General features: G+C 36.5%; 1 pseudogene; it reads right to left on the bottom strand.

Annotated features, from left to right (window-relative positions):
- Positions 1-1,057: 1,057 nt before the first annotated feature.
- On the bottom strand, positions 1,058-9,156 carry LOC141494032 (nicotinamide phosphoribosyltransferase-like; annotated as a pseudogene).
- Between the last annotated feature and the right edge of the window lie 4,263 nt (positions 9,157-13,419).

Here is a 13,419-nt window from a genome sequence, read left to right as displayed (position 1 = left end):
TCTGGCAAGTGATCTAATGTCAGAGAATTGTTTGGGAGGGGGGAACTAAGCAGTTAAGTTACTGGAAAAACATCTATCCATTTTGGTGGGGGAAGTTTCCTCACCTAGAGTTCTTTTTATCAATGATCTCACAAGTCCAGTTCAAAAAAATTATCATGAAACTAGACCAAGATTTTCTAGGTCATTCATTTCTAATGAATGAAGCAGGAATAAGGAAGAGGGAGGATAGGATGCATCTCCAGATCATTGTAATTAGTCATGGGTTTAATAAGAAAGATATGGGGTAAGTATCACATGTCTGGCACTTTCAGGGTTAATAAGTATGATGTCAGTGAGTCACAGATCAAGTCAGGGGCTTGGAACTGAGTAAGAAGGAAAGGGAGAATATAAACTCAGTGTTTCTTTGACTTAAGGGGATTGTGCTGGTGTTGGAAAGCATAAAATGTTGTCCTTGGAAATCTGGTTTATCTAAACTGGAAAAATTTATTAGATAGTCTCATTTTACCTTCCCTCCTCCCCTTCATCCCTCCTCATTCTCACTAACTCCTTCCCATTTAAGGTTAAGATGATCTTGTCATAGACCATAAGATATGTTGCATATCTCACCATTGTGAGTCTGTGGAGTGTGTTCTCATTTAGTTTTTTTGGTTCCTTGGTCTTAAACCTTGCTTGTGTTAATTCTCAGAATGGAGTATGAACTGTCAAAGAAAGGGGTCCTAGATTATCTTGTGCTTGGGGGGAAAATTCATACATGGTTATATGCTACCCCAAGGACAAGTGAGAAATCATTCTTTGAAGTATAATTGAAAGATTATTAGCTCTGCAGTTGAGGATCTGAGTTCAGACCTTATCTATGATTAGATCTATGGGAGCCTAGGTAATTTAAATTCCTGAACCTCAGTTTCCTTATCTGTAAATGAGAAAATTAGGACTAGATGGTAACTGGTGGTAGCAGATAATTACATAGAATAGAGAATTGAACACACTGGACTCTATGCTCCATCAAAGGAAGAAAAGTTATAGAGGATGCCCAAGAATATGTATGCACAACACAAATCTAACTTCTTGGAGGCTGGCCAGCCCAGGTCATACTAGCCTCCTCAGAGACATCAACAAATGTCAAAGGCTTAGAAGGTATCAATTGCATGCTGTAATGGGGATAAAAACGTTTATCTAGGGATACAAATAGTAAAAAAAGTTAGACGTGTCAGAATAAACTGGGTGAGAAATGAGATGTCTTGAGCTGAACTCCCTTTTTAGATGGAGCCTCTGGAGCTCATCTTTCTATAAGAGGAAGACTCTTGAGGCTGATTAGATCTTGTGGAATAATGAGATGTTTCCAGTAATGAGATTCCTGGAACAAGGAAGAAGTCAAGTCTACTAAAGTACTGCAACCAGGAGAAATAGGAAATGTTCCTAGCTGAACTTTTTGAAATACAGTTGATCACTGAATTTCAACTCTGGTGCCTAGAATGCCCTTGATCAAATTTCTGCATGTCTGAACAGGAAGAGGATGGAGGAGGACTTGAGCTGATACTCAAGGGGACTTAAAGGCAACAAGAGAGAGCCAGGTGGTATGGATCCACAGATATGAGTACTAGTTGCCTGCTATCCCAGGAAGCTGTTTGGGTACAGTTCCTTAGAGGAGATCATCACTTTAAAAGCTAATTAAATTTGCTCATCTGCAATCATATTCTCAAGCAAAACTCTCAACTGATGGAGATAACAAGGTGCTCTGAGCAATTAGAAAGATATACTTGGATATATTTTTACTTTTTAAGCCATGATAAGATCATGTTATATTTGCTGATGAATCAACAAAAGGCAATGAAATTTATCTTCAAGTGTTCTTGAAAGTTTGTATACATAAAAATCATGAAAAAAGTGGAAAAACAGTTAAATCACTGAAACTTCAAAATATCTTACATATCATGTGGACAAAAATACAACTTAAACATAAAACAGATACCCAAAATTATCACGATTGCTTCATTTTTATATTTACATCCAACTCTGTCAAGACTTCTATGTCTTATGTAAGTCCTTATCTAATTAAAGGAAGCAGAAAGATGTTCCAAACAAATCCCCAAATCCCATCCTCATTCTGGTTACAAGTACTAAAAGTTTTACCCTCAGACAAATCCTGCTAGATAGACTAATTGTAAAGTAAGAGCTTTGGACTTTTCTCATTTTCTCTTGCTTGCTTTGAATGTCCTTTATTCAGAGAGACCAAAAGAATACTGTGGAGGTTTGAATAGATTTTTACCTTTTTATTGTGCAACCCTGGATAGGGGAGGCTGTAGAATTAAGTTCACACATAAATTTGTTTGGGAACTGATAAACCTACTTGGGTTATGCAAATTCCTAATCTGCTTCTTCCCCTTGTCCAATCTGTCTGTCCTATAGGACAATCACTGTTCACCAGGTCTGCTATCCATCTCACAAGATCTGCCCCTCCCCCAGCCTAGATATTTATAGAAGTCTAGAACAAAACTGGTAATCATGCCAAGTCTGAGACATACATAAATATCAAACCATAAATAAGGGCGGTACTAGGTATCCAGATTCCATATAAAGACTGTATATTCAGATTGATTATATAATCATTGCTAAGTGAAAATCCAAATGGAAACCTTATATGCAATCAAGCTGTGACTAAGGGAAATTCACAATTGGGACAAAGATCATCTGCTTTACCAGATCCTATATAAAAAAGTTTTTCTGTTCTGTTTTTTGTGAAAAGATAAAAAACAAATTGGATCACTACCTATTGGCCAAGAGCCCTAAAAACTAATTTTTTATTTTTTTTTATTTTTTTTCTAAAAACTAATTTTAGCATTAAATCTTTTACATAGTTAAATGCCATTATTACTTTACTCTGACAGGCAGAAAAAAAATAAAATGGGGCAGTAGATCCATAAACCAATAAAAAATTGACTTTCATAAAATACTTATCCTCCCTCCCCCACATCTTTACAGTGTTACTGCCTTGGAAAGAACAATTCAAAAGTTCCCTTAACATCTGCAACAGAGCTTCACCAAAACCAAAGGAAACATTTTCAATGCTCCATTTTTTCCTTCATGCTTTCAACAATCTCCTAAGGTGTTGATATCAATTCCATCTTTCTGAATAACTCTGAGACAAGATGGCAACAATTTATAGCCTTTAGAGTTTTCAATGCCTGGAAACTTCTTTCTTAAAATTCCCCAAATCTTCCGTAGAGCGTCGAGACGATTTCTAGAATCTAGATAAGTTATGGGGGTACTTCTGATCTCCTTGATACATTAAATGTCTTAAATCTTCACCCCAGATTTTTTTACATGAATTAAAATCATCATAGTTTTCACTGACCAGAATAGGAACTGATGGATACTTTTGAACATATTTGACACAGTTTGCTTTTTCTGATTCTTGCCTAAAATTGTTATGGTTCTGTGTTCTGAATCTCTAACAGAATATCCAAGTACAGAGAGTTTTGTTACATATTTTTTAATTAAAGCAATGTCTGCTACTGTATCAGTTCCCTTAAAAGTTCACCAAATGTGCAGATGCTTCTGTGTTAGTCGTCTCTTGTGAAGAGACCGTGTGCTGTGAAATCATAATTTGTATTCCAGAACATCTAGATTATCAGATGTTCCTATCAAATACTTCACTAATATTTTCTTCTGCTAGTTGGAATTTGAAGCTACTATGAATGGTTGCCTGGACTGAATAAGTGTGTATCAATCCAATTTGTAAGCCAGTAACATTCTGGATCTCTGTTTTCCATTGCAAAGAGCATATTTCCTTAGGGAATGAAACTGTTTTTACTTTTATGAGGAAAATGGTCATCATGTTTTTCTCTTTTTTTTACAGTTAATTTTTATTCAAGATTTTACTGACAGGTAATACATTTAAGAACTTTAAAAATAATTTTAAACATCAAAACTAAAAAGTATAATGCCTTGGCATTACTTTAAAGATTGATGATTCTCTTAACCTCTCGAAATTCTTGTGAAGCCAGAGTTTATACATAAAGAATCTAGATAATGGAATCCATTAAAAAATAAAGAGAAAAGGTAAAAGTCACAATACTCCAGTCTCCTTGGAATTGCTGAATCCTCACATTTCTTTAGCTTTTCCAGAGTACCAAGCTCCAAATGAGCTTGCTCTATTTGATCCCAGAAATCACCCAACTATTTCAATAGTCCCATACACTGAGACTGGTAGCCACCAAGCAAAATTTCCTTCTTCTTTTCCATTTTTGTAACTCTTTTAGCTTGTGTGGTCATGTGACTCCCTACTTATCTCATTTCATTTCAAGTGATTCCTGTCTCTTCTGCTAGCCAAATTGATTCCAGTATTTCTAACAGGATATATTCATTTTTCAGTTCAGAGTTGGTTCCTGTCTTTCATTATAGAGGAAGACCAAAAATGACTTCAACATGGAAGAGATGAGTTACAGTGTGTCCATCTGTCACTTAGCCAATCAATATGAGCTCAGAATGCTCTGCCACAGGTCAGGCACAAATAGTCCATGTCAACACATGGGGGTAGTTATTCTAAACTTTCCTGTCTCTCCCTTCTATTGACATGCTTCAGTTCTGCCTTGCTTATAGAGCACAGCACCCTCTTGGCTGAGGTCACACGTTAAAGTTTTGGGGGTTTTTGCAAGGCAATGGGGTTAAGTGATTTGCCCAAGGTCAACGTATGTTTTAAGTATATGAGGCTGAATTTGAATTCGGGTCCTCCTAACTCCAGGGCTGGTGTACTATCCACTGAGTCACCTATCTAACCCTCTAAAGTTCTTAAAAGAAAAATTCCGGGTGTCCCTGTCTCATTTCTTCTGACTTACCCTGTGTGAGATCTTCATAAAATAGTCTTTTGACAAGTTCTTAGATTTGACCTTCTAACAATGTGCCTATCCATCATAGTTGCACTCTCTGTAGTAATGTTTGCATGCCTGGCAGCTTAGCTGGAGAAAGGCCCTCAGAGTCTAATATCTTCTCCTGCCAGGTGATCTTCAGAATCTTTCTAAGACAATTTCAATGGAAGTCTTTCAGTTTCCTGACATGGCACTAGTAGACTGTCCAGATTTCACAGACATATAGCAATAAGGTCAGCACAAAGCTTTGTAGACCTTCACTTTGATAGTGGATCTAATACCTCTTTTCTCCCACTCTTTTTTAGACTCCATATACTGAGCTAGCTCTGGCAATGCATATGTCAACCTCATTGTCAATGAGTTCCTCCCTGGAAAGTCAAGGAAACCGAATGTAACCATCCACTGTACTCAAAACTTCTCCATTTGCTACAACTGATGGTTCCCCAAATGGATGATGTGGTGTTGGACTGGTGAAGGACATAATTATTAGGCCAATATGCTATCTTGTAGCATCTCAGCTGCATTGAGGGCACAATTATCTGCAGTGTGTCTTGCACCAGCTCTCTCTCTACTTTGGTCTTGGCTTATAGCCTTTTCAAGTTGAAGAATTTACCATTAGTGAGGTAGTTATCCTTGATGAGTGTTCATCCTCAGTGGAGGCATTTGATAACATGACTGAAAACATCATGCTAAAAAGTATGGGAGCAAGGACATAGTCTTATTTCACTCCATTGGTGAACAGAAAATCTCAAGAGCATCAACCACTATGCAGATCCTGGGCAAGGATGTCATCATAGAACTGATTTACAATATTTTTTGTTTGTTTAAGGTTTTTGCAAGGCAAATGGGGTTAAGTGGCTTCACCAAGGCCACACAGCTAGGTAATTATTAAATGTCTGAGACCGGATTTGAACCCAGGTACTCCTGACTCCAGGGCCGGTGCTTTATCCACGGTGCCACCTAGCTGCCCCACTGATTTACAATATTGATGAATTTCTCTGGGCAACCAAATTTTGACATAATTTTCCATAAATCCTCATAACTGATGGTATCAAAACCTTTGGTCAGATCTAAAATGTTGTATATAGACCTCTGTCTACTTTTTATATTTTTCCTGGAATTGTTGAGCAGCAAATACCATATCAACTGTTCCTCAATCTTTTCTGAAGCCACACTGGCTCTCAAGGAGGTGACCATTTTCCAGGTAAAGGATCAGTCTATTGAGAAGGACTCTGGTGAGAATCTTACCAGAGATTATCACAGAATAATCTATTTCCCTTTACCTTTATAGAGATGGACAGTGGAGGCACTCTTGAATTCTTGGAAGACAACCTCTTTGTGCCACATAACCTGAAAAATTTCAGCCAGTTTTTATATGAACATTGGACCCCCCCACCTTGTAGATCTCAGCTGGAATAAGATTCAGCACCAGGTGCTTTGCCACTTGAAAGGAACCTAATGGCCTACAAAAACCTCTTCTTCAGTTGGATAGATTGACTTCAACTTGAAGTAAACAATCAATGGCTTCTGCATTGATTGATGATTGTTTGTAAAAAACACTATAGAAGTGTTTGGCCCATCTCTCTAGGATCATGTCCCTGTCATTAATTAATGTGGTTCTATCAACACTGAGCAGTTGAAATGTGCCATAGTTCTTTGGGCCATACATAGCCTTCAGATCAAGCACTTTAAATTTTTACTGTCCATATAAAACTGTATTTAATCTATTTCTTACTAAATCAAAAGTCCTACATCTCTCTAAGCCTCATTTGTACTTTAATTTTGGTGGAATTAAATGCTCTCTTGTTAGAAATGGATGAATCTACTGGTAAATTCTGTGGAGTTATTTTTCATTTAGGAGATTCTGCATTTCCCCATCCTATCATAGTCTTGATGTTTGTAAGTGATCTGTTCCAGAGGAGCAAATGCAGTGCTGTACACCAAATCTCTGAAAACTTTTTCTGCTTCACTGTTGCCAACTGTATGCTGGCTCCACTTTTCCTCCAAGTTAGTAATAAACTATTACCATTCAGAGGCTCTCTGATCTCTTGAATTTCACACTTCTGTTAGTCATTTTACTTTGTGGCCACTGCTTAGGTTGAAAGTGAATGTATAGCTTGGAAAGGATGAGCCTGTGATCAGTCCAGGACTTTGAACCACACAATGATTTTGTAAGGAGAAGAGTTATTCAGGTATGCTGCTCCTGGGAAAGTGTCTTCTGTGATTTATGGCCAACAGTTTGGGTTCACATCCTATTCTTGCTACTTTATGGTTATGTCTAAGCAGGATGATGTGGACAGATGGTATGCTTAAGTCAAGGTATACTTTTGTATTATAGTGAGACTTTTTTGGAATCAGGAAATTGGATCTGGTTTATTGGCTAGGGTCTTATAATTTCTTCTTCAAGGATTTAGGATCCAAATTTGTTTGAGAGAAGGAATGAAAGTCCATAGGGAAAATTAATAAATGCTGTTTCTCTTCCAACTGGGCATCTTTTTTAATTGTTAAGTAATTCTGGTTAATGTTATCAGCTTGTGTGTCACAGCCTATCATGTTGATGAGGTAGGCAGATTAAAAAACTATGATCAGGTGAGGAAGACAGCCAGAATGTTTGGTATGCCAGAAGAGAAGAAACTAATAGAAATACGTTGTCAGTAGTGTTATATTGAATTCCATAAGGATGGTTTCCTTAACATCAAAGACTGCCTTCTTCCTTTAGGGTCAATCTCCAGCTAGGTTTGGTATTCTAGGTCATCAGAGTTAGCTCTATAACTCATCTAGCGCAATCCTATGTAGCATGTTATTTCATGGATTAAAAAAAAAAATTCTTCAACGGCATGGTTACTGGTAGAAGAGAATGGCTAGTGACTCCCCATCTGAAGGACTAAAGTCAAAGAAATGCTGTTGATAGCATCTTCAATATTCAAAAGACTTTGGGATGATACATTTTGGGGTATCTGAGTTTCAGAACAATAGGGAAAGAAATTTTAGTAATTTCATGAGAACAGAAAGTGTCTTAATAAATCGGTCATTCCTAGGGATATTAGCAAGATAGACAAAGACAACCATTATAGATATTAGTGCATCTGTTCATTAGACTGTTAATAGGGAGGCATAAGTACTATTTTATGAGATCTGGTAAAAATGGCTGTTTGGGCTGGAAGAAGAGGAAATCCCCAAAATGTGAATATTTATATACAAAACAAAGTGAGGTCAAACAGCCATTTTAGTTTCTCTTTGTTATGGTTCATATATCCTGAAGATAGTTTTTTAAATGTCTTCATAAAATCATAAATATTTGTGGATTTTCCCTAACAAGAACCAGATCCTTTTTCCTTAAGAATATTGAATTTTTGCAGGAAATGTGTTCCTCAATAGTCTGTCCTGGCTCTAGCTATGTTCTCAGAGAACCTTGACAAATCTAATTTTTTATGCCTATTGCTGTGTTGATGTGTCTGATGGGTGCTTACATAGATGAGATATTCTCAGGAGACTGGTTGAATGATGTTGCTTCAGAAGGGGGTCTGTGAAACAAGCAGGAAAACATCTTGTGATCCTTCATCATTTTAGTGTTCCTGGAGAATGGGAAAATTTCTAGACTATTTCCCCAAAAAACTTAACAGCAAAATTCAGTTCATTATTTAACCAAGATTAGATGAATGATCTCATCTTTGCCTTTACCTTTCTGGGATGTGTAGTTTGGTCCATGCGATCACAGCCTACACATATGAACAGCCTACACATATGAAGAGTCAAGAGGATCAGAGCAAGGCATATACTAGAGGTACCATCCTCTAGCCAATGTGACAAGACAATGTTATCTTTGGTCCATTTCTGTTCATACTTAAAGATATGTAATGGAACTAATGGGTTATTCACTTGGATTCATTCATGTGTAACCTACAACCCTTGGTTCCTGTAGACCATCTCCACATCCTTGCCTAGTTGGCCTTCTTCCTCCCACTTAGAATAATTCCAGGGAAAACTGGTGACTTGTGACATTATTTATGTCTAGAATGCCCCTCCCCATTTCTTCATGAAGGTCAGAGTCTCCACATTTTTAGGAGCATGTCATAAGATAACTGGTCTCTTTTTACTACACTTTCTTTAGCCTATAATTCATTCTTGCAGAATATATAAAACTTATATACACAGGCAGGTTCGTATAGACTAAAATTTATCCTTTGAATGATCCTCCCCACCCCCACCCCCACACACACCCCTACCCTCCTCAACTCACACTTGCAATTGGTCCAGGGAACTCTTCTGCTATTCTCATGATATAAATCATGTCTAGGTTTCCCTACCCTGATGAAAGACAGAATCTCTGATCTGGGCAGTTAGGTGGCATAGAGGATAAAGCACCCAACCAGAGTCAGGAAGATCTCAATTCAAATTTAGTCTTAGACTATGTGACCTTGGACAAGTCACTTAATTCATTTGCTTCTGTTTCATCATCTAAATAAATGGGGATACCAACTCCCCGGAGGGGTGTTGTGAGGATCCAATGTAATAATTTTAAAATGCTTAGCATAGTGCCTGGCCCATAGTAAGCCCTATGTAAATGCCAGTTATTCTTATGATCCTATGTAAGCCATTGTTAAAGGACAGCTTTATCTTGGATCTGTTTTTTTCTCTGCTCTGTGTAAGGCATATAATAGACTTTACAGGTGATCTAATTTAGACTAATAATGTATAACCCACAGCCCTGGAATCCTGCAGACCAGTATAATCCTTTGGCCAGTTGTCCCTCTGTTCCTCCACTTGGAACTATCTCGGGGGAATATTCTAGTATGCTTAAATTCTAGTTCTTGCCATCCTAATGAAGGCAAAAATCCCCTCACTCCTTCATGAACACTTAATCTAAAATGGGAATCCTATTGTCTTTTTTAACTCCACAGGAGATACATAAAATGCACAAGGCTTAGAAAATCCCATGAACAGAAACAGACAAACCAATAGCCTATTAATTCTCTGCAAAGGAAGAGAATTAACAGTTGAGACATCACTGGCATCTTGGCAAAGGTTTCATTAGGGTCACAAAGTACTCTAACACTTCCCCAGGAAGCCTGTTACTTAGAGAAAGCCTCTGATTAAAACATGATTCCGGGGTGGCTAGATGGTGCAGTAGATAGAGCACCGGCCCTGAAGTCAGAAGTACCTGAGTTCAAATCCAACCTCAAACATTTAATAATTAGCTAGCTGTGTGGCCTTGGGCAAGCCACTTAACCCCATTTGCCTTTCAAAAACCTCAAAACAAAACAAAATACCATAATTCCTTTCTCTTTGGACATAAACTAACTTATAACTCATTCATTGATTTTTGTTTTGTTTTTCTTCTCTAGTCAGGACACTGCATAGAATCTACTTTGATACTTTTATTCTTTCTAAGAAATATATTTTATCAGAAAATCCTTCTTTCTAGGAGCCATAATTTCTGATGTCTTAAATTTAGGATCAAATGGTCAAACACAATGGAGTTTCTCAGTGATCTATTGCTAGCAACTCTTGATAGAAGATATCAGTTCTAAGAGCTTTGTGAGCAGAAAGAAATGGACAGGCAGAAAGGAAAATAAAGGCAGGAAGCATTTTTGAAGTTTAGAATAATCAAACCTCAAAAATACTAGTCTTTGTTAATGGTACTAGACCTACTTAGATAAATGCTCCTTCTTGATAAGTATTTTTCTTTTTCTAGGTAAAACATCATTTTTTCTCCCTTTTTAATTTTTCCCTAATTACATGCAAAAGATAGTTTTCAACAATCATGCTTTTGAATTTCATATTTTTATTACCCTTTCTTCCCTCCTCACTCCTAATGACAGCAAATAATCTGATATAGGTTATACAGATATAATTGTGCTTAACATACTTCCATATTAGACGGAAACTTGATTTAGAGTCTCAGTTCACTTAACCATGTGCTGCTTACCAGATCAATATTTCTGCCCTTTACTTTCTCCTTCCTTATGCCAACCAAATAGATAGTATAAGTAAAAAAAAGACCTTGATACTAGCTCCAGACAGAATAGGAAGTTGTTTTCTTGGAGGTTTTCTGAATATTTCTTTTTCAAAGCAGTTCTGATTTGAGAATCTTGGTCTAAAGCTTGATGGTAAAAGCCAGCTAACTTAGATTATTTCACGACCTTTCCTCCATATCAGTGAAAAACACTATATTATTGCAGAGAATTTTTTTTGCTGCGATTTTAGAAACTTTGAGTTAACAAGACTAAGTAGGCACATTTGTTCAAATCACTTGCACCAATAATTTAGACTATTGTGCATTTAAAAAATGTTGGACAAGGCAAATAATGCAGCATGAAACTGGAAAGCTTCTGGAGATTTACTTTAATGAACTTTCAATGAAGCCTCTAAACAGACCCTCCAGCTATAGAACCCACAAAAATTTAAACAAGTTATCAACTCAAAATAATGTGGATAAATTTCAGTAAAGGTCTGTCTCATAAGGGGTAAAAGGATAACCCAGAATAGGCAGGTGAGTTGGAAAGCCAATGGGAGGAACTTAGCCACAGCTCAGGTCTGGACTCAGTAAAACCGCAGTGAGGTTTCATCCACAGCTTGGAAGACTGTCTGAGCTCCTGGAATGTTGGTCCAACAGGTGGGACTGGGCAGGACTCTCCTAACACAGAACAAAATGTTAGCAAGTAAAGTATAGTGAATACTATAGCAAGTGGTAAGCCAGAGACAAGACTCTGGCCTCCAGCACAAAAATCTTGGAACTATACTCTGTGTACCCTAGTACCAGAGCTCAACTATCAAAATCAGCAAAAAAGCAAAGGAAGTGAAAACCATTGGCAACTATTATTCTAAATAATCGTCAATTGGTCAATAAAAAGTCATCTCAAACAAGAAAAACAGTGACAAAATGCTTATATGTGAAGCTTCAAATGGGATTTTTGAGATGATTTCAAGTTCAAAGGGGTCTTGAGCTCAAAAAGGATTGTAAAAATCTCAAGAAGTGAAGAAGAAAAATGGAGAAAAGAAATGAATCATACAAGAGAATTATGAAAAATTGCCTGAAGGAAACAACTAGACAATCATTTTATTTTTTTTTAATTCAGGTTCTCTCTCTTTTTTGGTTTTTTGAATTTTACAAGTTTCCCACCAATCTTGCTTCCTTCCTCCCACCCCACCCCCTGAAGGCAATCTGATAGCCATTGCATAGTTTGCATACTGTACATTGATCAAAATTGAATTTATTGAGGAAAAATCATATCCTTAAGGAAAAAAATATGAGATAGTAAAATTACATAATAAGATACCTTTTTTAAAAATTTACATACCAGGGAGCCATAGTCAGGATTACATAGGATTTATCAGCTTTAACATTAAAGGATTAGAGGTACAGAAATGTGATATTCCAGAAGGCAAAGGAAGATATTTAGACTAAGAATCAACTACTGTGCAAAAATTCAATATATTTCAGGGACAAAAAGATGGAGTTTCAATGAAACAGAGAACTTTCAAATTTATTTGATAAAAAGACCAGAATTGAACAGAAAATTTGATCTTCAAATACAAAAATTAAGAGATATAAAAAAGGTAAACAGAAACGGGGGAAATGTAAGTCAATAAGAATAAGGGAGGAAATGTTATTCAATAAGACTAGATGGGAAGACAATACCTGTAACTTGAAAATCATGTTTCTCTTAGTCTGGTTGAAAGAAATATAATTAGACAGAGGGTATGGGTATTTCTATTTGGACAATTAGATGGAGGGTAAAAAGGTTATGGGTATAAATTGATTTTGGTGTGATAATGTTTATGACTATCAGGACAGTTGAAAGAAGTTCATTTTGACAGAGGGTATGGATATAACACAGATATAAAACAATTAAGATTTGAAAAAGGATTTATACCAGTTTGAAAAAGCATTATACCAATTATTAGTACCACATAAAGAAGTACAAAGAACCTAGTATAGGGAAAATTTAAATACTGAGTAAATCTCATTTTCATAAGATATAATTTAAGGAGGAAATGAGGCACATTCCCAGTTGGGTTTAGAAATTTATCCTACCTAGTAGAGAAGTAGGAGAGAGCAGGTGAAAGAACAGTATAAGGTAGGCAGCACTCAAAAACAAAACATTAGTGAGAAGGAATAAGGTAGGGAAAGGAGGAAGAAAAATATAAATAGTTAAAAGATAGGATTAAAGGAAAGAAAAAAGTTTTTTCATAAATAAAACAAATGCAACCAAGACTAAAAGAAATTCAGGAAGATGGGAAACAATTTTCACAGGTTGTGCTTCTGTAAGAAATGATGAATGGATGGAATATGGAAAAGCCTAAAAGACTTTCATGAACTGTGGCACTGGAGAACATTGTACACATTAACAGCAACTTTGTGAGAAGATCAACTATGATGGATGCAGTTCCTCTCAGCAGTTCAGTGATTAAGGACAATCTTAAGAGACTTATTAATAAAACTGCCATCCACATTCAGAGAAAAAATATGAAGTCTGAAGTCAGAGTAAAGTTATTAGGTTCACTTTTTAAAACTTCTTTTATGTTATTTCTTTCTCTTTCATTATCTCTC

Source organism: Macrotis lagotis, chromosome 7 (genome assembly GCF_037893015.1).
Source record: "Macrotis lagotis isolate mMagLag1 chromosome 7, bilby.v1.9.chrom.fasta, whole genome shotgun sequence".
Lineage (NCBI taxonomy): Eukaryota > Metazoa > Chordata > Mammalia > Peramelemorphia > Peramelidae > Macrotis > Macrotis lagotis.
The sequence above is the reverse complement of the archived record's forward strand: the minus strand, read 5'-3'. Positions and strand labels throughout refer to the sequence as shown.